Source organism: Pteropus medius, unplaced genomic scaffold (genome assembly GCF_902729225.1).
Source record: "Pteropus medius unplaced genomic scaffold, Ma_sr-lr_union100, whole genome shotgun sequence".
Classification (NCBI taxonomy): domain Eukaryota; kingdom Metazoa; phylum Chordata; class Mammalia; order Chiroptera; family Pteropodidae; genus Pteropus; species Pteropus medius.
Genome location: NW_024354500.1, coordinates 16796445 through 16818586, shown reverse-complemented (window position 1 = coordinate 16818586; position 22142 = coordinate 16796445). Strand labels below are relative to the sequence as shown.

Genomic DNA, 22142 nt, shown 5'->3' with positions numbered 1-22142 from the left:
GTCAATAATTATTATGGTTAACTTAGCATACAGTTCTGAAGGTTTTGAGCTGGTGAAAAGAAACAGTTGTGTATGTCTGAGTGGATGAAAACCACATGTGCATAAGAGGCAATCAAATATAGTGGTCAAAAGAATGAACTTTGGAATCAGAGACAGGGTCTAATCCAGGCTTGGACTCTTATATGTTCTGAAACTTTAAGTAAGTTACACTCCTTATGCCTCTCAGTTTTGATGCTGTTAAATAGGGATAATAATTTCTAACTCATAGGATGGAGTAACAATGTGTTAAATAGTACCTTGCATATAATAGATATAAACAGTAGTAATGCTGATTACTATTTTGAATGAAATAGGTTTAATGAATCTTTATATGATGGAGGAAAATTATCATTATCCATTTAGCATAAATTCTCAAGAGGCTATCTGTTTAAACAACCTGTGGCTCAGTCATGAGCATGTCAATAATTATTATGGTTAGCTTAGCATACAGTTCTGAAGGTTTTGAGCTGGTGAAAAGAATAAAATATTTTTGTTTTAGGAAATAAATGCAGAAGAACTCTTAACTCAGAGATTGAAAATTTTAAAATAGACTTTTTGGATTACTATATAAAGGTTTATTATAACCCTTATAAAATATTATATATTCTTTACTGTATAACAAACCTTAAGATGTCAGTTGTAAACTTACCCGGACCATGGGTAATAGGAATTTTGAGTATTTGCTAGGGAGCTATATAAATATATAAATATTATATGTTATTATTTTTATCATAAGTCAAACACTTAAGAATGATGACCTAACTATAGTATGGTGTCACTTCTTTAAAGTGATTGCTGTCCTGGCTCTCAGATTACAATGCTAATATCTAGATGGCTGACTCTGTGCTACACTACGTGCAGTGGTATGCTTGCAAACTGGCTCTCTCTGCAAAAACCACTATAACAGAAATGTCAACAATAACATCGAAAGCCCAGACTTGTAGCATTTGCCAATTTTTATGGGGTAAATGCTCTTACCATGGCTGATTTTATGATTGTAATTCCTAAATATTTAATAATCAGCTCTTCGGTAGGAGCCAGCTCCTCATATCTGCATAAAAATTCGATTCTACTTATCTCAGTTACAAATTTCTTGACGACCACTTACACTAACCCATTCCTGTCTGTCATTGAAAACTCGTTGCCCCCACCCTGCCTGGAGATGCGAGACAGGCTTACTGTTCCATCATGTGTCTCAATTTGAGAAGTAAATTTGATCTTCAAATTCAAATTTAAAATCTATTAAAGGAATTAATATTTCCCTTATTGGAATGTTAAAGTGAGTACAAATGCTTGGGCACAAATTTGATGGACCCGTGTAAGAAAAAAAGGAAGTTAATTACTTTTTTGGACCTTTCATGTTTATAGACACTCATGAGACAAAGACATGGTAATATATAAAAGGTTTTTCTTCAGGTATTTATGATTCAGAGGAGGGAGCATTTTTTCTGCACACATAGACACTATATACACAACATATATATATATATGCATATATATATATATATATATATATATATATAAAATTCCATTATGTTCCTGATAATAATTGGATTAACTATAAAGAGAACTTTACCAGATATGTTTATAATTCTTACATTTATAAATACCATTAAATAAATTGTGAATATTTTATCATTTTTTAAAGTATTATAATTGATACTATTTTGGGAACAAATTAGGACTAAATTGCAGATGTCTGATGTAAAAGAATGTTCGTTTTAGAAAGAGATATAATTGAAATAATTGAACGTTTTTTCATAGTTAAATTTTCCTCTTGTCTCTTTTTAGCAGTAAAGATAGATTACAGAATTAATTTCTTTTACATTGTTGAGTAAATGCTCTTAAATAGTCTAGAGAGAGAGTTAAAAAAAAAATCCAGTTTCTTTATAGTTCTTTAGGATTGGCTTTCTGACAGGGCTTTCTTCTTAGGTTGGCTTAGTAGAAAAGGTAGAGGTATGGCTTTGAATTGCTGTTAGAGAACTAAGCTTAGTCTATACTCTTGCACAAAATCAGGAATTATTTTAATTATCATTCACAAGCCTGTATTAAACACCTACAGTAGGCAGAGCCCTGGACTAGGAATTTGGGAGCGGGTGTCATCAGCAGTCTTTGGGGCTTTACTCTCCCTCGGAAAGTCTTGAGCTTGGTGTAATAGACAAGCACACAGATTTGTGGCTGTTATGTTGTAATCCCACAATTGCTGTTGGAGAACTTCACCATATGTTAGAACTTCCTTAGTCTGCTAGTTTTAGCTATGCCAAGTTGTATTATGAAACTGACTGGTGATTAATAGCAGAACTTTTTGTAGTCTTTAGGGAAAAAAAAAAAATGTCTATGTCCAGGCATTTGTCCCAGGTATACAAATGAAACAGAGGAAACCAGAATTTAGCTCATATGTCCAGAGATCTCAGTGTCTTACCCGTGTTATATGCTTTCTGTTTCAATTTCCCTATTTTGGTAATGATGCAAAGACGAGGGTTAGAATGTATAGCATCAAACAGCCAGAACATAGTCAAGATGAATTTAGATTAAACTCCCCTGGGAAAGAGCAGGTTCCATAACTTGGTGCAGGTCTCAGTATGAGCTGAAGAAATGAAACACTGCAAAGAAAGAAGAGAATCACTGATTTTGTGGAGCTGTTAATAACTATGATAAATGAGTTTTCTTTGAAGCAAGAGGCTCTGCCACTGGAAAGAAAGGTAGCATCTCTGAAAATAGAGGTGAGAAAGATTTAAGAATAAAAAGAAGAAAATAAAGATTCTAGGATACTTTAAATTTGATTTTTTATGAGTCCGGATATTTGTATTCTTACATATATAGCTGTAGTTAAGTAACAGGAAGGTAAAACGGAGAAAGAAACTGGAAGTCTATTATTAAACCCTTTTCAAAAATTAAGTTATTTTTTCGTACAGTATCATTTTTTGGTCTAAATTTTCGTTCTGTTTTGTCATTAAATTAGAGAGTAAAAGCAACGTGTGGATTATGTGGAACATCTTGGCCCCCCAACTTCAAACCGTAGTTGAATTTTAAAGCGAGATGAGTTATTTGAACTAATATATCTCAGATTTAAACCCGGATGTTGTAATTCACAACAACAAAAAAATGATCACGACATCCAGGCAGGAGGAGCTAATGCAGGCTCATTCAGGTCATTTCCTGAGATATTCTCAAGGCCGTTCATCCAGTCTAGAGAAGGGAACAAACAGTAACTGGGTATTTACTAGTTGCTAGATACTATGGTAAGTACTAATATCTCTGAACAACAACTCTGAAGAAGGCTGTAAAATCACATCTACAGAGAATAGAAATTAAATGTTTGGAGAGGTGAAGCAGTATATGACAGTATATGCACGGTTAATAATGGCAGATCCATATGGGCTTTACTGCAAATGACAGTGCTTCCCACTGGAGCACGTTGCCCTTCTCGCATGTACTAATAATACAGATTAGTATTAGATTCTGAGAGATAGGAATTTTTATTTTTTAAGTGAGGAAACTAAAGCTAGGTATGATTATATAACTCACTATAAGCTCCAAGAGGCAGAGCTAGGTACTTGGATTCATATCCTCCTATTGTTGGCCGTTGCCATATTTATGAATCTACAGGTGCTTCTTAACAGCACAGGTCATCGAAAGCTAAGATTGCAAGGTTTTCCTGCCCATTAAAATATTTGGGTCAATCGGTTTCCTAAGCTGGCTTTCTATTACCTCTTTTCTCTCTCCTTTGCTGTCCTTCTCAGAGCTTCCCAGAGATTTGACCGATTTAGTTTCCTTTTAAGGCACCACTATGATTCAGTTGTTTCAAGAGCCACTATGAAGCTAAACCAAGTTTTCTAGGTTTTTCCTTGGCTTCCAAATGAACACTCAAACCTCTTTAAATCTTTATAGAAATTTTACTATTAGCACCCTAGAGATAAAGGAAAATACTAGTTAATTTTAAAATAGCAGACACTGAGGAAGCTATAAGGTTCAACACATCATAAAAAAAAAAAAGCCTAGTTATGATTGGTCTTAGTCTCTGTTAAATGTGAATAGAGCTGTGTCTATTACCTTTGACTTCCCTTCTGTGATTCTCTTTTTACTTGGTCCCCTAGAACTCTCCATCCCCTCATTCTTTCATCATTTGTCTTTTCCCTCATTTTGGGCCCTCTACACTCAGTATTGCCCTTTGTTGAGGGTCTTGTAGTTATCCTAGGAGCCCTGTAAATCCCCAGACTCTAGGAACTCCATTTGTATAAGCAGTCAGGTGCCACTGGGCATTAAACTGTGACTAAATTTCAGCCAGGTCTTCGTGACTGAGACTTCAGAAAGGAAAGGTGGCTAATGAATTTTTAGGGAGAATGGAAAAAAAAAATGGTGATACCATGGAACTGGAGATAATTACAGTATCCTATCTCTCCTTCCATAGTTTTACTTTCTGCAGTTTCAGTTAACCATATCCACAGTGTATACCCTACCCACCCTTAGTAGCTTTCTCCGTTATGAGAGAGAGAGAGAGGTCACGTTCACATAACTTTTATTACAGTATATTGTTATAATTGTTTTATTTTATTATTAGTTCTTGTTGTTAGTCTTTTACTGTGCCTACTTTATAAATTAAACTTTGTCATGGGCATGTATGTATAGAAAAAAACATAGCATATATAGGGTTGGGTACTATTCATGGTTTCAGGCATTCACCAGGGAGCTTGGAATGTATCCACTGGGGATAAGGGAGGACAACTATATACGGACCATTCCAACTCCTTCCTCTAAAGCAGTGGCAGACAACAAAGTTGAGGGTGAATGCAGGGTGGGTTCTGAAGGGGCTAGTTAAAAACACTTAGCAGAATTACTGGAGAAGGACAACTGGACTCGTGACAAATATTTCCTAAAAATAGGATGCTTAGAATGGAGAAACTGGAACAGAAAATCTCCACACCCCTCTAGTCACTAAATGTTATGAATAGAGGGTTAAAGAGTGATGTTTTACAGGATTTAGTTTTCCTTTGCAATGTTCAGGCTTACCAGTTAGTAGTTATAAATTCTTGTTTATAAGCCAGTTGTGACCTCTTTGACTCAAAATGTATAAACTTGACTTGAATTATTAACACCATGGCTTGTGGAAGCCCCCAGCCTTCCAAAATGTCAGAGACTTCCCAGGTTTTACAGTATGTGCTCTCACCAACTCTTTCGCTTTCTCTTTATCTCTCTTTTCACTCAGTCATCGTTTTTCTCTCCTTCCTTCTTTTGGACAAATTCATCTTTGTCCCAAATTTTTGCATTAGTGAACAGTCAGACTTTGTAGAGATTTTTACCCTATGACTTAAAGACTTTTCTCAACAAAAGTACATTCTGCTTAAAGAGATTTCTTGTACCAGCTGAGAGAACAATAGTTTCTCCGTATTTTAATAAAGTTGAATCACTTTTTGAATTTCATTTTAGGGACTACAGATGGGAATGGTCTAGTTTAACCTAAGATAAGGTGTTATGGTTTTCCTTACTAGCTATTTCCCTGGCTCTGCCCCTACTCCATTCTTTGCTCTGCTGTACCCCGAGACACAGAATTCCATTGACTGCATTACCTGCGCTCTCTGCACTCTGGCTTCCTTTTGGGTCTAGCCAGTAGGAGGCATTAGACAGAAGATCAGAGTTCAGAAGAAACAAGAGGTTAGGTAGTTTTTTTCATCTTTCTTTGTCATGCTGTGTCTCACAGTGGCTGCATTCCTCTAAGCCTATATCTTCTGTCGAGAGGCTCCTTCTTTCTGGCTGTAGCTTTCCCCAGGCTCCAGATACATCGTTACCTTTCTTGTCCCTTCAGATCTAATGGTGGCTAGTACCTGGCTACTTAACTACCCCTTTTTGGTTTCCGTAGATTTTCTCATACCTCTGCATTAGTCATTCCATTAAATTTTCTTCAGCTAAACTTTTCTGAATTTGTCATCTATTTCTTATTGGGAGCCTGACTGATATAGTTTAAGTTTCTGAGACTGACAGCACTACCTGCTACCTCTGCAAAGACCAGAGAGCTTCCAATTCTGAAGGTGTCACACCAGCTGCCAGCTCCAGTAGCATGTCATGCCATGCATGATCAGTAAGATGCTGTATCTGGAGCTTCTTTCATAGCTGGGGAATCAGGAACAACACTTGACATGGATGTGCCTCACCCCAGCCAGAAGCAACCTCTGTTCCTATCTGTTTGTGTAATTCAAGTCTGAATTAATATCTTGCACGGGTGCATCTGTTATCACCTGCTATCACCTGTTATCACTTACGCAGCGAGGGACAATGAAAACATTTTTCTTTGAACATTTATGTTTGGGAAAGGATTTATACACATATGAAAATGTGGTGAGGTGTTCAGAAAAATTGGGACCTGTGTGAATGACAGATTTCACTCCTTGTTATCTTTCTTTTTCTTAGCCTTTAACTACCATGTTCATTAAATGGACTCTGCTCATGTTTAACGTTAAGTTTTCCCATGTCTTCTTTTCTGATTTCTCTATATTTGGTCCCATTGTTCATTGCTTAATACTTTCCTTTTGCTGTAGAATTGCCTTAGCATGTTCTCTAGCAGCCACCATTTAAATTTTTCCTTCAAGTTAGACTTAGAGCACCATATGGTTGAGGTGTGGTCTCTACCCTCATTGAGGACTCAAGACTGTTATTCTCTGGCCAAAGAAAGCTTGGATTCTTTCAAAGAAACAGGTATAAAGACCTAAATCCAAGCCCAAGGGAACCTATTGGGCAGCAGTTCTCAAAACATGGTTGGAAGGCTCCTGGGAGTCTCTGAGATCCTCACAGGAGGTCAGTAAGTTTATTCTTTTTCTACCCACATATCTCTTCATGGCTGAAGAAACATATGTCATTCTTCTCACATTTTTTGAAAATATAGCTATTTCTATATCAATTGTTATTTTAAATAAGCAAACATTTAATAATTATTTTATATAATTTTAAATAATAAATGATTATATTAAATAATAAATAGTTAATACATATTTAAATAAATACATATTTAAAACTTACTCAATTTTACTTTCTAATACAGTAAATATCAATAGATAGAATCCACATAAACAAAATCTCTTTGGGGGTCTACAATTTTTAAGAATTTCAAGAGGTCTTAAAGACCAAACATTTGAGAATGTCTGATATAGAGTATTGTTTCTTCAAACTGACTTGGATATAAACAAGAGCACAACTGATAAGATAAAATAGGGCTTGCTATAACTATTACATTTTGAAAGTCCATCAATAATTTAAAACTCAATTTCATTTTCATCAGTGGTCCATGTGGTCTAATTTTTATCTCATTTATTAGTCTTCCAAATCCCCAAAAGATAAAAATAATCAGTCAAGAATATCAGAAATCTCAAATTCCCCAATCAAATCAAAGCAAATCTACCAATAAAAATAGTCTGGGAAAATATACCAGACCTTCGTTTTAACTGTTTAACTGGACAATTTCTTTAAGTCCATGTAACCTTTATAATATTACCTGTATCTCTACAAATTAGATCACAAATTTCAGTTAAAATAAAATCTAAAATCCATTACGTGGGCATAGCTTTACTTTACTTGATTCATCTTCTTTCTTATTGAATAAAGTGTAACTATTCCAGTTATTAACCAAAACCTTTACAAATAAGTCCAGTAATTCTTGACAAAATCCTGGAATATTTTATCAATAAAAAAAGCAGGAGCATATAGTAAATTTAGAGTAGTCCTTTAACCTTTCTTTGTAAATACCAATGTAGACCAGGTATGATGTCCGTGAACTGTTTGCATGGGTTAAATAGCCATGTGATGTCACTAACTGTACATCATGTGGTGCTGTACACCCAGATAGTGATGGAAGAAGGAGAGGTTCTTAAATAATAAACAATTTGAACCAAATAATCTTGTGATAGAGGCTACCAATTACGGCTGGACACATGGCTGCCCAGCAAGAGAAAATATATATTAGCTTTCCTTGCAGTTATGCACGCTCATATCACATAATGATTCCATAAGACCACTTCACTGAGCCCTTAAATAACTGTGTAGCAGATTCCATCTTTGTTACTACATGAAAAAGAAATAAACTATCTTGGTTGAACCATTACAATTTAATCTTCCTTTGTTACAGCAGCTTAGACTCCACTGCAACCAATGCCAATTCAGAATAAAAATATAAAATTTCACTATAACATCTTTAGCCAATTAAAGTATTTTAAAAGGTCAAATCAATAGACTTGATTATATTAATTTCATAATTGAAATTGTTTATTCCTTTGCCTACCACTAGAGCTTAATAATGAAAAGTATTAGTAATTGTAAACATGTCTTTTCCGGAGCTATACAGAAATCGATATTTAGCTTTCCAGGTTCTAGCAACACCCAAGTGCATTATAACCCCCTTAAATTGAATTTCATTAACTCTGTGGCTGTTTTGCAGGCTAATTTTAACTCACCTTTGGAAGAAAACCCTAAGAGTGAAATTTTCTTGAAACTTCCTTACACCTTCCTTACCCCAACACAAAGACGGAATTGCTGTTTTTTATTCCTCACACTGAATATTAAGGTTTCATTCTGCTGGTGGCTCCTTGCTACTGGAGATAGTCTGGCTTGCTGAACTTCAATCTGCATACGGAATGAGAACCTTCAGGAAAATAGGCTCATGGTGGAGAAGTTTTCTGTTCCTGGAAAACACAAGGACAAGAGGTTAAGGGAGGCCCAGGTATCAGTAGCAGTTATGACAAAGGTCCTCAGCATTTTAACCTGTAGGATGTACTTGATATTCTCATGATATTCCCATGGACTCATGTAGCAGTGTCATCACCAATTTGCTAGTCATAACCTTATCTCTTTCTTTTCTTCTTGTGAAAGCACATCAGAATGCAAGTGAGAATAATCTTATTAGATCAGTAATATCACATGTGGTCTGATTTATTGCAAAAGTAAAATATTTAAACTTTAATTCTTTTAGTTATTATTAGCACCAAATTATTTTTTATATTTTCCAATAATTGAAGTAACCATCATGTTGCCAAATTCTGTGACTAAGAGTTCCAGACTAGGCTGATTCTGGAATTTTAAAAATAGAGTCAAGGAATCCCAATTAATTCACTCTCAGTATTACCACAGTCAATGTTGTATTTCTAAGGTCTTAAAACTCATTTTAAATGAAAACATAATAATACATAATAATGCCTGGCATCATATACAGTGTACAAAATCAATTTATGTTGTGTACATGTAAAATTGTCTTTGTTTCACTGTTTTAAACAATGATTGGTGGCATATAAAATGTGAATTATCTATCTGTAGATATAAAACATACATATAAAATATGAAGCTCCAGGAAACAATACTAATGAGGGAATTCAAATGTTGAACACGAGGCTGTGTTCAATGAATGTTTAAATCCTGATAGTTTATAATTTTTATAAATTACTTCTATCTGATTTAAAAATGTCATTTGTTTGAAAATGGCATTATACTTTTAACCTCAAATATAAATGAATTTATCTACTGTCTATAAATAAAAGCCTATGAAGCACACTTCCTGAGGCAGGGCTAGTCCAGATTAGCCTCACTTATTTCATGTTCCTCATAGCACTTTATACTTCTTTAAAGCCTCCCTCACTCGCCGCCTGATGCCCACGGGAGCAGGGACTGTATTGGTGGAATAGATGGCTCATTTTTTTATTCCCAGCAGTTAGCACAATGGCTATCACACAGCTAATTCCCAGTAAACACTTAATTGGAATAAATTGAATTGAGTTGATCAGACTTAGGTTCTCAATAAATATCTCTTGAATGATTAAGATTCAGTTATCTGGGAGAGCTCATAATTCAATAAAAGCAACATAAAACTCAGATTCAAAACAGTAATTTCAATTATGCTCCGATTGAAGGTTTAGCTATATTTTTTCTTTATAGCTACATGTAAGGAAAACTTGATGGACCAAGTGCCTAGGCCCTCATGTTCTGTTTCCTGGTGCTAGTCAGAAAAACAAATCTAGATGTTTATTTCTGTGACTGATAAGTTGGATATTTAGAACCATAGAATTTAGTTAAGTTAATCGTTAAATTTTTCTGCTTTTCAATTTCCCTTCTCTAAAATTAGGGAATTGTGTCACATCTGTTTGTCATTTATGGAGGGGAAGTCGTTGGCCACAGGAGCTAAAACTGCTCAGTCTCTGTGGAGATCCATCTGGCAGGGGAAGGTGCTAAATAAAGAATTCCTCTGGGTTCTAGTGTCTCCATTTTCAAATGTATTAAGTTTAAATTTATAGTTACAACCTAGATAAGCAGACATTTAACTTTATTTCTCTGCAAGTGAACTCAGCCTGTCCCTGAGCTTCGTTTTGTGTGGTGTAGGTGATTAATTTTGCTTTTTTAAGGTGATTGTTCTGTGTTCCTCAGTCCTGTCCAGATTACATCAATTTCTTTTGGGTAAATACTCAAGCTTTCAGAATTTGTCTCCTCCTCCTTTTCCTTCTCTCCCCCTTGATGAATCTGTGAAATCAAAATCACATTTTGATTTAACTTCATGGCGTTAGGGGAAGAGCCTCAGGTCCATTCGCTGTTCTTGGACCCTTGCTTGGAATGCGCATATTTACCCCTGCCATTGCTGTGTCTGCTGTCACAGTGTGGCTGCTGCAGCCTGTGGATTGTCGTCTCAGTACTGAGAATGCACAGTGGTTCCTTCCCCACTGGCTTTCCTTTGCGGATCTGCCTGAAAGAGCTTGCTGTGAATCCCATTCAAGCCCCAACTCACATCCTCTGCTGGTGGCTACCCACCCTTTGCTGACCATCCTAGTGAACTTGCCAGCTCACCAGGTTATCCTTTGAGTCACCTCCTGGAGGCTGAGAGAAACTCTGGGTTGTAGTATTCCAGGCCTTCTCCCTGCCTATACCTGTCCTGACACAATTTCTACTCTACTGTAGCTCTCTGATGTCAGTTTAGGGCTTATGGGAAAACTGTCTCAAAATAAAAAATGTTATAAATTGAATGAAAGTGACAGCGAGTACAGAAAACTGGATAAAATTATTTGTAAGGGAGGCTAGGAAAATGAAGAATTGTGTGGAGAGAGTTTGGCTTGCTAGTGGGATGAAGAGAGTGAACACGCTGTCTCTGCTATCTCCTCCTCAGGGTCTTTCTCATTTTGTGTTATCTGTGGAAAACTTTCCTGTGACTATGTTGGTTTACATTTCATTTGTTCATTAAATAAATATTTATTGTAACCCTACCATGTGCCAGGTCGAAATCTCCCATATTTATACATTTTTCATATTTAACTTGTTTTAATGTTTTTAAAATAATATAAAACAGATAGCATATGACTTTCCCCCTATATATGTGTTCGTTTGTAATTTAATCTGAACACAATAATTGGATTTTTGAATTTCTCCTTTTTCCCAGCAATATAGCTGTCAATTTGACTGTAATAAAACTGAAATGTAACTGGAAACTGTATGGAAAGAGATGGATCCAAATTATGTCCAGGTATAAAGGACATGAAGAAAGTGCTATCATAATACTTATGGAGCTAGTTTCTGGTATGGTTTGTTAGCAGTCATGTAGAATAAATGATTAAGATTTGCCAGTATCAACATTGCTTGATACACAGTCCTGACATAGAAATTTCCCTTCCAAATAATTTGAGACTCTTAAGGGGAAAATGGCCCTTCAGATTTTCTAGGTAAACGTGCTTCTAAATTCAAGGTATGGTGTATATAGTGCTGAGAGTTGAAGAGAGGAGAAGCCCTTCAAATAAATAAAATTTAAAAAAACCTTTTCTTGTGATATAAAAAGTGATTTTGGCAGTGAATTGAAAAGATCTTCTGGACTTTGTGTTTAAATGAAAATAAAGGCAGGGTAATTTTTAATAAATCTGGAAAATCCTATTTAAATCTTAGCAAGGAAGAGCAAGGAGAATACCAAAGACTTTATTTTGCATAATATCCGAGCTATTAAAACATCCTGAAAGAATTTTATAAACCATTTAGTTAATAACCAAAATTTTAGAAGCAGATTTTAACATTTGGATATGGAAGATTATAGAAACATGTTTGAATTAAACACATTTAATATAGTAATGGGTTTTACAATCTAAAACTGCTCAAAACATTTATAGGCATACCTCGGAGATATTGTGGGTTTTGTTCCAAACCATCAAAATAAAGCAAGTTATGTGAGTTTTTATATATATAAAAGTTATGTTTAAACTATATTGAAATCATTAAGTATGCAATAGTATTATCTCTAAAAAACAATATACATACCTTAATTAAAGAATATTTTGTTGCTGAAAAATGCTAACCGTTATCTGAGCCTTTAGTGAGTCATGTCTTTTTGATGGTGAAGAGTCTTGCCTCTGTTGATGGCTGCTGACTGACTGATCAGGGTGGTGGGTACTGAAGATTGGGATGGCTGTGACAAATTCTTAAAACACGACAACAATGAAGTTTGCCTCATTGTTTGATTCTTCCTTTCATGAATGACGACTCTGTAGCACGTGATGCTGTTTGCTAGTATTTTACCCATAGGTAAAACTTCTTCCAAAATTGGAGTTGATCCTCTCAATCCCTGTTGCTGCTTTATCAACTAAGTTTTTTTAGTATTCTAAATCTTTTGTTGCCATTGCAATAATCTTCACAGCCTCTTCACAAAGAGTAGATTCTATCTCAAGAAATTACTCATCCATAAGAAGCAACTCCTCATCAGTTAAAGTTTTATCATGAGATTGCAACAATTTAGTCATATCCTCAATTCCACTTCTAATTCTAGTTGTCTTGCTGTTTCTACCACATCTGCAGTTACTTCTCCACTAAAGTCTTGAACCCCTCAAAGACATCCATGAGGGTTGGAATCAACTTCTTCCAAACTCATGCTAATGTTGCTATTTTGACCTCTTCCCATGAATCATGCTGCTCTCAATGGTATCTAGAATGCTAAATCCTTTCCAGAAGGTTTTCAGTTTGTTCGAGTGAGGGTTGCCACAAAACTTGAATTTGTGAAAAACACAATATTTGTGAAGTGCGATAAAGCAAAGCACAATTAAACGAGATATGCCTGTAAAATAAATATCTCATATGAGTACAGTAAAGGTATAGGAAGGTAATATATGCCTTAACCTCTTTTCCTACCCTCAGGTGGAAACTTTCTTTTCTCTAATATCTCAAGCATTGTCCTTAGATGATAGAGTCACAAGAAAACTTTGTAGGAGACACACAGTAGGAAAAAAAGAATTCTCTTTGTTATAAAGAGATAACAGAATTAAATATAATAGAATGAAATATAATAGAATAAACTAGAATGATATTGAGGACAAGATATCATTAAAGAACAGAGAGACCTATATTCCTTTCATTTCTTTTAAAAAAATTTACTAATTATAAAAAACAAACTTTTATTTTTAATGTTTTCTCTCTGGCTCTTAAGACTTCAATCAGTGGAGCTCACACAATATTACAGTAGTTCTTAGAAATGTGTTCTTAGGTAATGGCATTTTAGATAACAGCTGATTAATTTTTTAAGTGGTTTAGATTCTATATTAGGTGGTGAGCTATGTATATGTCAATTACTCTGATGCAAAAGAGGGGAAAATTCAAGGAGTTTAGATGAAGACTCCGTTAGGGTGTTAATCTTCTAAACCCCTAGATGTCACTCATGTAAAACTTTGTTGCTAGTTAGAGATAGCTTTAGGAAGTTTAAACAATTTCATATTTACTGTAGACCATGCCAATTTAGTCGTACTATTGTAACAGTCATATATGCTTATCTAATTTCTAATAAGGAGACCTTAAGAATGAAATCATCACAAAAAGCCAAATATTATTTTTTATTTAAGTAGTGAAAATCATACTATATTGTTATTTAGGATTTAAACTTTAGAAAGGATTTGAGGCAGCTTACAAGATTAACTATACTGCAAAATATTATCATTTATTCTGTTATATGTCTACAAAGTTGTCTGGGTTGACAGTTTCCTAGTTTTGTTGCTGGGTTTTATTATACTGTAAATTGTTACTTTGGTTTTGCCTCCTTTTGCAAATTGACATGTCTTGCAGGATAATAGCTGAGAAGCACCCCTCTCTCTCTCTCTCTCTCTCTCTCTCTCTCTCTCTCTCTTCTCTTCACACACACACACACACACACACATGCACACGAACACGTGGCGCACACTCCCACTCACCTAGCTTTACTGAGATGTAATCAACATATAACACTGTGTAAATTTAAGATTGTAATGCGATGATTTGATATATTGTATACATTGTGAAATAATTACCATGCTAAAGTTAACATACATCGACATACATTGTTCGCTGTTGAGCTCATTCAGTCTAACATCACAATGATAATGCCTGTTAGTGATTGAGTTGACTCTGTTCTAGACAAAATATCTAATTTTATTATATTATTTTTACCTACCTGGCAGAGTTCTGAGAGGGTACATTGCAGAACTCCTTTTTGAGGGAGTGAGGTTTGGGTGGTGAAGGTGAGTTTTGTTATGACGCACAAGAGGTAAATGAAGGAACAAAGACCCTCAGAGAGGGTGGGAGACCAGGAAAGTTTGGTGGTATTAGGAAGTTTTTTTGGGGGGGAAGATAACTCTTTTGCTCAAGTTAGAAGAAGATATAGAATGTAATATGATCATCAAATGGAAGAATTTCCTGGCTGAGGAAAGTTATGAAAAATGCGGAGCTGTGAATCTGCTTATATACATGTGATCTGAAGTGTTGAATAGATAGAGTGGAGACCAATATTTATAACAATTGGAAGACTCCAAAGTAAAATTTCTTCAGATTATTTTATATAACAAATAATGGCATATTCTGTTATCTTTCTGAACTTTATTATGGGATTCACCATGTGACAAATAGCTGGGTGATAGGTGAAGAAAAAAGGTAAAGGTATACTTAACTCATGCGATTCCAAATTAACTATGATTCTGTTGAGAAAATGGAAACGGAGAAAATTTCCATTTACAAAAATATTATAAGATAAAACTAGACTGCTAAAGGAAACTATATGGATTCTGTTCAGAAGGCCAAGGTCAGGTAAGTTGAGGGCAGTTCTTATAGGGAACACGGAAGCAGGCGAGAGGTCTTAGCACTGAGTTGAATCAAGAATGTTTGTTCTTAAGGAAACTATCTTATATCATTAATTTTTTGGAACAATTTGTCACTGGTAAGAATTCAAAACCCTTCAAAACTTATGGTCTGTTGTTACACAATGCAAGGGTTCCTTCATTTTACAAGGCATGGTAGTTCATCATTCTTTTGTAATACTGATTTTCGTGGGGATAAAGCTGGACTATTGCTATAACATGAACCAGATAGTAGAGTATGTCTCCTTTGAGATGTTCATGCTGAAATAAAAGGAGCCGAACACAGGTCAGATAAAGGGTAATGTAGGTAACAAAAGAAAAATTGGAGAGGCTCAACAGGAAAGAAAACCTATTAGGTGAATTGTCAAATCTGAATAAGCATGAATGTGAAAATCTGAGGACAAGAGACAATTTAGGTGGAGGAAGGAGCCGGATGAGAGGATCTTGTACACATCTAGTACACATGCATATTTGTCTCAGGTAAGTTTGAGTGTTGTGTGTGGTGCAGTGTCAGTTGAGGGCCCTTAGAGGACTTTCTTAAAGGAATGGTAATTATCAATCTAAATAAAGCCAAGCCTACTTCCACAATTTCTTTAAAAACTCAGCTCATGACAAATAGTTAATATTTGTCAAGAAATATTCCATCCCAGATTAGCTTTTGCACAGATTTTTTGGTACTCCGTCTGTATATTTTTGCTAAATTCTCTAATGTGTAAATTTGTACTTACTTTGAGATTTCTACTCTTATCTCAGGGTTCTTTCTAATATATCAACCTGGCCTCAACACTGGGTATATTACAGCTATTTTCATAAATTCTTTTTATTATTTCTTAATAATACAAAATTTAGCCTCCTTGGCACTTCTCTTTGGCACTTCTCAATGGAGTTGTTACAGTTTACCTTTAATCTGTTCCAACAGATAGATACTAAAATATCTTAAATTGTGGAAAAAATGTAAAATCTACTAAAATATATTAAATTGTGGAAAAAATGTAAAATAAAATGCCTTAGTTAAGTGATAGACATAGGCACAATGTATTTATATCTTGAGTTTTAATTCTCTTTCATTTTGTTTAATAATACTTTTCTTCAAAAAGACTTAAGAAGTACAATTAAGAAACATGATTGACCTCTGCACATATTTATTTTTCTCTTAAGTCAAAGGCCCATATTTGCTAGTGGTATATTTACAGCCCTCTAAAATCTGACCAGCTTTAGGACTGTGAAATAGTTGGGAGGAAGGGTTAAAATTTGATGAAACTTTCTACTTATTTGCCTTTTTTCTCCTTGACTTTCAAAAGATAAAGATTTCAAGTGGAAGAAATGAATGACAAACAGCTAAAGATATTCAGAATATTATCAACACCTACACTTCGTATAAATTAAAATGTAATAGTCTCAAACCTGCTTTTTTTGTCTTTAATGATGTGTGTATATATACCTTGGTAACAGTCTTAATAGGAACAATTGGTCTTTCTGTTCTGATACTTGTTGCATTTTTAGGAAAGTAGGGACTAAATTGTACACAAATATAGCATTGGAAAATGAACACTCAATCTTACTTTAATTAAGTAAATAGAACAAAATTGTCACCTACCTTGAAAAAAAACAGTACTATGAAAAACTTAAGTCCATGCTACCCTGAACAAGCGCGATCCCTTCTGATCTCAGAAGCTAAGCAGAGTCAGGCCTGGTTAGTACTTGGATGGGAGACCACCTAGGAAGACCAGGTGCTGCTGTAGGTGTAAAAAAAAAACAAAAAACTTAAGGGTTTATGAGGATGGCTTTCTCAACTCTTATTTTTACCTCCATCTCTCATTGGTTATTGATTAATTGCTTTTCCTGCAATGGTTCTGAAGGTTGTCCCTACTTTCAAGTTTATTCCTTACCCTGAGCTTATATTTTGTAGGTGGAAACTAGACATGTATTCATGAAACATCAAATAGCAAAAGGCAAAAATGAGGGAGTGATGTAAACAAGTACTTTAAGTGTTAGTAAATGGCATTGGTTTGGAATAGCTAGAGAGGTCTTTAAAGAAAGCAGAGCTCTTTATAGTGGCCTATAAGATTGTATCCTCCGAATAGGTAGATAGGAAGAATTGCATGTAGGGTTGGGGAGAGAATGGACATGGAGAGAGAATTGGCATGGATGCTGTTGGAGTGTTAGGAGACGACTTGGGAATAGAGAGGTAAAGCTGTACCTTGTGCTGAACCTTGAAAGGCTGCCTCAGCCAGCTGGACTTCACTTTATGGTCAATAAAAAGACACTGGAAGTTTTGAACAGCAGAATAACAAAGCGAAAGCATTATTTTAGGGAGATAAATTTTGAGCTTATAATTATTGTCTTAATTCTTTTAGTCCAGTTGCTTATAAAATACACAAAGCTGGGTAGAGGGAGTGGGTTGCAAGGAGACTTAATCCTTACTCCAGGAGATATTCTTTTATGAGGAGGAAGGTCAATCTAAGGTCAACTACTTAGGGAATTCAAGGCTTGAGAGATATGGCCAAAGTTCAGAGTTACAGAGAGAATAAGGTGGCTCAGTAAGATCTATAAACTTTACCTAGTGCTCCTACTCGGCTAGGTTTGATTCAGTGATGTCTTCAATTCCCTGAAGTCTTCCCACTGTCCTTAAAAAGCTGTGCCTTAAAATTACAGGAACTTAAGCAATTACTTAAGAACCCTACCACTACCAAAGCCTTTATGCCTTATATCTGTAGTTTGGCATTTCTACCAGAAAGTCAGAAAATTTGAGCTACCAAAAATATTGAATTCTAGAAGTTAATAATAAAGGTGAATACTTCTGTTTTCCTGAGAAACCAAAACCAATTTATAATGCTCTTTGCCTATGTAGCAATAATAAAGCAATATAGTATTTTAAATTATATTATCTTATTTGATTCTCAGTATGGCCCTCTGAGTTAGGAAGGTCGAATGTTAGTGTTGCTAAGAGAAAATGGAAAACTGGATTGGTGGTTTTGTTAAGTAACTATAGAGAAGAGTGGAACAAGGACTTGTGATTCCTAATTTTATGTGTGTCAGATGCTTCTACAAGTAATCTATTATATTTGGCTCTGTCAGTTATACTTACTTTCATCATAAAACTGAGGTTGTATTCATTTCTTTGCTTTCAAAATTGCATATAACATAAGTATATGATTAAATTAAATAATTCTCTACAGATCTCAGTATTATAGCCATTTTCCCAATGAATAATCTTTGAAAAAAACTCACAAGGAGAGTTTCTTGAAGTAAGTCACTTTTCTCAGGAAATGGAAAGAATAGATTTTTTTCGGGAAACTTGTCATAGAGACAAAGACATCAGAAAGAGACTTCACAATAAGGAGTGTTACAATCATGAACAATTTGAGGATCCAAAACCAGTTTTAGAAATCATTTTCATCAATGATTAAAGAATGACACAACACAAGATTGCAGTATAAGAAGCATTTTGCAAAGACGTTGCCCATTGGTTGATATTTTACTTGGCTCAGGAAGAAAATGGTTGTTTCATCTTCTGGCTGACTTCACATGTAACAGACTAGGAGCTTGTCCAAAGTAGTGTGATTTAAAGGGTATCTTTCCCCAAATCAGAACATATGTACATATAAACATGCATAAATATATATGCACTTAATTTCTGGCTGCATGGCTGTCATCTATCTAACTGTCTCTTTCTTTCTTTCTTTCTTTCTTTCTTTCTTTCTTTCTTTCTTTCTTTCTTTTCTTTTCTTTCTTTTCTTTCTTTTCTTTTTCTTTCTTTCTTTCTTTTTTTCTTTTTTCTTTTTTTTTTCTTTCTATCATATTTCTTTTGCAGACTACCACAGTCTGTACAGGCCACTACCAAAGAGTTGGAATTTTAGGTTTAAAAATTATTTAATTGCATATAAATTTTCAATATATTAATGTAAGTAGTTCTCTTTTATTTGTGTGAGAATTGCCATAATCAGGAGACAGTTAGCTCATCCTAAAGGAGTTGTGTTTGAAGAGGTGGACAGAGATATTTATGGCAGTTAGGAAGGATCATGGCAGTTCTGTGTGTGTGTGAGTGTGTGTGAGTGTGTGTGTATGAGTTTATGTGTATATGGGTGTGTGTGAGAGATTATTGGGGCAACTAGCAAGTAGTATGAAAGCTCTGTGAGGCAAAAAGATGACAGGGACATAGGCCAAAGAGAAAGTAAGTTTAATTTCATCTTTTCATTAAAGCTAGCCCTGCTTCTAATGTCTTCTGTAATTACAGTCCAACAGTGAGTTTTTTCTTTCAAGTGTTAAGATTTTGTCTGTTATTGATAATCAGGGCTTTCTGGTATAGTTCTCTATTCGATGACTAGATATTTGAATATCTTCAACTAATCAGACAAATATATGCATCACCGTTTGTATTTGTGATGGATATATAAATGTAAACAAGATTTATCTAGCATGAGGATTTAGCCACCACTATTGTAAGTGGATGTGGTTTGATATAAGATAAATACATAGAGAGGTATATATTTATTATAATATATTAATTATTAGAAAATAGGAAATGTACTATTGATTTTCTTTTTTCAGATGGCCACAAGAGTTGAGGAAAGATATTGCCATATGAAAGAAGAGATTTGGAGAGAAAGAAATTAAGGGTTTCTCCTTCCTTTCCAGGAAGATTATAACTGGTCCTCATGTGATCCATAGGTTTTAGAGTGTGTCTGCTGACACCAATAAATGCAAATTCTGTATGGGTTTTGAGAGAAATACATATTTTTTATTTTATACTTTTGGCTCCTTAAGCTGAAACCTAGCAGAACTTCTTGCCTCTATTATTGCTCAGTTTCACCTTAATATTACCTAAGTCCTATTTTAGCTCAGTTTTCTTCAGAGTTATACAGCCATTAGTCAATCAAAGTGCACTTGCTTTTCAGTTTTGTACAGAGACACATGGAGCTAGATGTTTTTCAGCCTGAGAAATATCGGTTTCCCGGTGATGTGAATGTGACCCGAGGAGTCTTGTTTTGCTGAGGAAAGATTTTTTGAGGCCTCATAGAAAACGTGCCTTATATTTGTACACTGCTTTACAGTTTTCACAAAATGATTGTCTCATGTATTGTCTCACTTTTTACTCGCATCAAAACTATCACCTGAGAGAATTGTTATCTCTGTTTTACACCTGAAGAAACTGAAAGTCAAAGAGGATATGTGGTATGCTGAGTCACTGAACTGAAAAGTGGCAGCACTGGGATTCAAATTGGGTCTTTTCACTCCATGTCCAGTATTTTCTCTACAGACCTGTATCGGATGACCCACCAATGCTTGTCAGAGTGTTACATAAAATTTTTCTTTTCAGGTCAACATGCTATATATACAATGTATAAGCTTAACCATATTAGGAAGTAACAAAAAAAATGGCTTTAGAGTTAATTTAGAATTAAGAATTGAGGTCAAAGAAAGATCTTTCTTTGGTTATGTGGGCAAAGTATGCTTTTTTCCATGCCCAACAAGGTCACACCAGCCTTACTAAGAAAACGGCTCCGTACCCATCACTGCCAGGCTCATGACTAGAGCTAGGAACGTGAGGACCAAGGCATGGCTGGTGGAACTGAATGTAGCCTGGAGAGCCAAAGAGAATTAGCATGTGGAGTATGAGAAAATGATCTATGGGGATGATCAATTAGTTCACTCACCTTTTCTGTTTTAGTCTAGTATCAGGCAGAAAAAGAGAATATTTTGGTTTGAGTGATTGATTTCTTGTTAAATTTGCTGGAGTTTCACACTGTTTAAAATGCATTGAAATTTTAGTACAGTGTCTGATCCTAATTTAGATGGAATTAGCCAATACCTTTAGAATTTACATATTTTTGGTGGTTTTCCAGCTCATGAAAAGTATTAGTGACTTTAATTATCAATGATTTTACCTCTAAATTAATAGATTAAGTCATGAGGTATTATTAACGGTTAAATAACTAATATTTTGTTAATAATTACCTTTTGTGAGCACAAAAGTATGTCTTATGTGACATTTCTACATATTGGTTAAGATTTTATTTTCATTAGGAAACTAAGAAAAGGATGCATTTCAGATTGACTACGTGGTTAAATTATTATCCTTCCAACTAGACAAAGACACGCAGCAAAGTCTCCATTTGACAGAACGATGCGATGCCAGTCCTCTTGCAGAGAAAGAATAACTAAATGTGTTGATGGAAAAATTTTCATTGAAAGAGATTTCTTGTTCTTTAAAAAAAATGAGACTTAGGAATCATTTCTGGGGAGTTCATAGTATTTAAAATCAGCAGACTTTGACAAAGATTTTCTTGACCAAACTTTACTCAGGTTCCTTGAAACTTTCTTCTCAATTAGGCCCTAACTTTTGGGCTCCCTTGTTTGTTTCTGCATTGTTCAGTTTTAGTAAGAATACTGTTAATTCAGTTTAGCTACAACCTTACCCCTTGATATCTAATCACCCTCAATATTTGATTAGGTTACTCATTCTCCACTGTCACCCAGGTGGAATCTGATCACTCTGGCCTCCTTTCAGCAAGTATCTTGTTAGGTTGGTTTAGCCAGAATCCCCTAGTACCCCTGATGTTTCCTTTTAGTAATTTTTCATCCATTGAACCCCTACTCTGCCCTTGGCTGTGAATTCTCAATTCTACTTGTTGTACTTAGAGTTGAGCCCAACTTCTCTCCCCTATTGTAAAACTCCACTGTTGTGGTTCCTATACCAAACACTACCATTCCCCTGAATAAAGTCTGCCTTGCTATTCTTTAACAAGTGTCATGAATATTTTTTTTTTTTATTTAACAAAATATTTTATCATATTTTCATATCAGAAAGCTGGGGCTTTTTCGTGAGGTTGGTAAACAATGTGGCATTTAATGGAGGCCAGTTAATGGAGAGAATAAAATATCAGAGTAAGGAGTTTGGAGTTGTGGTGGAGAAAGACATTTTTCTTTTCAAGGTTCTTTCAACTGGTCTAATAATTAATTCTATGTAAGGCAGAGTAACGAGAAAATAACTAAATTTAATTACATATGTAT

At 34.9% G+C, this 22142-nt stretch overlaps 1 pseudogene; it reads right to left on the bottom strand.

Annotated features, from left to right (window-relative positions):
• LOC120595042 (E3 ubiquitin-protein ligase TRAF7-like) overlaps positions 1–10563 on the bottom strand; it is a 112411-nt pseudogene extending 101848 nt beyond the window's left edge.
• Positions 10564–22142: the final 11579 nt, after the last annotated feature.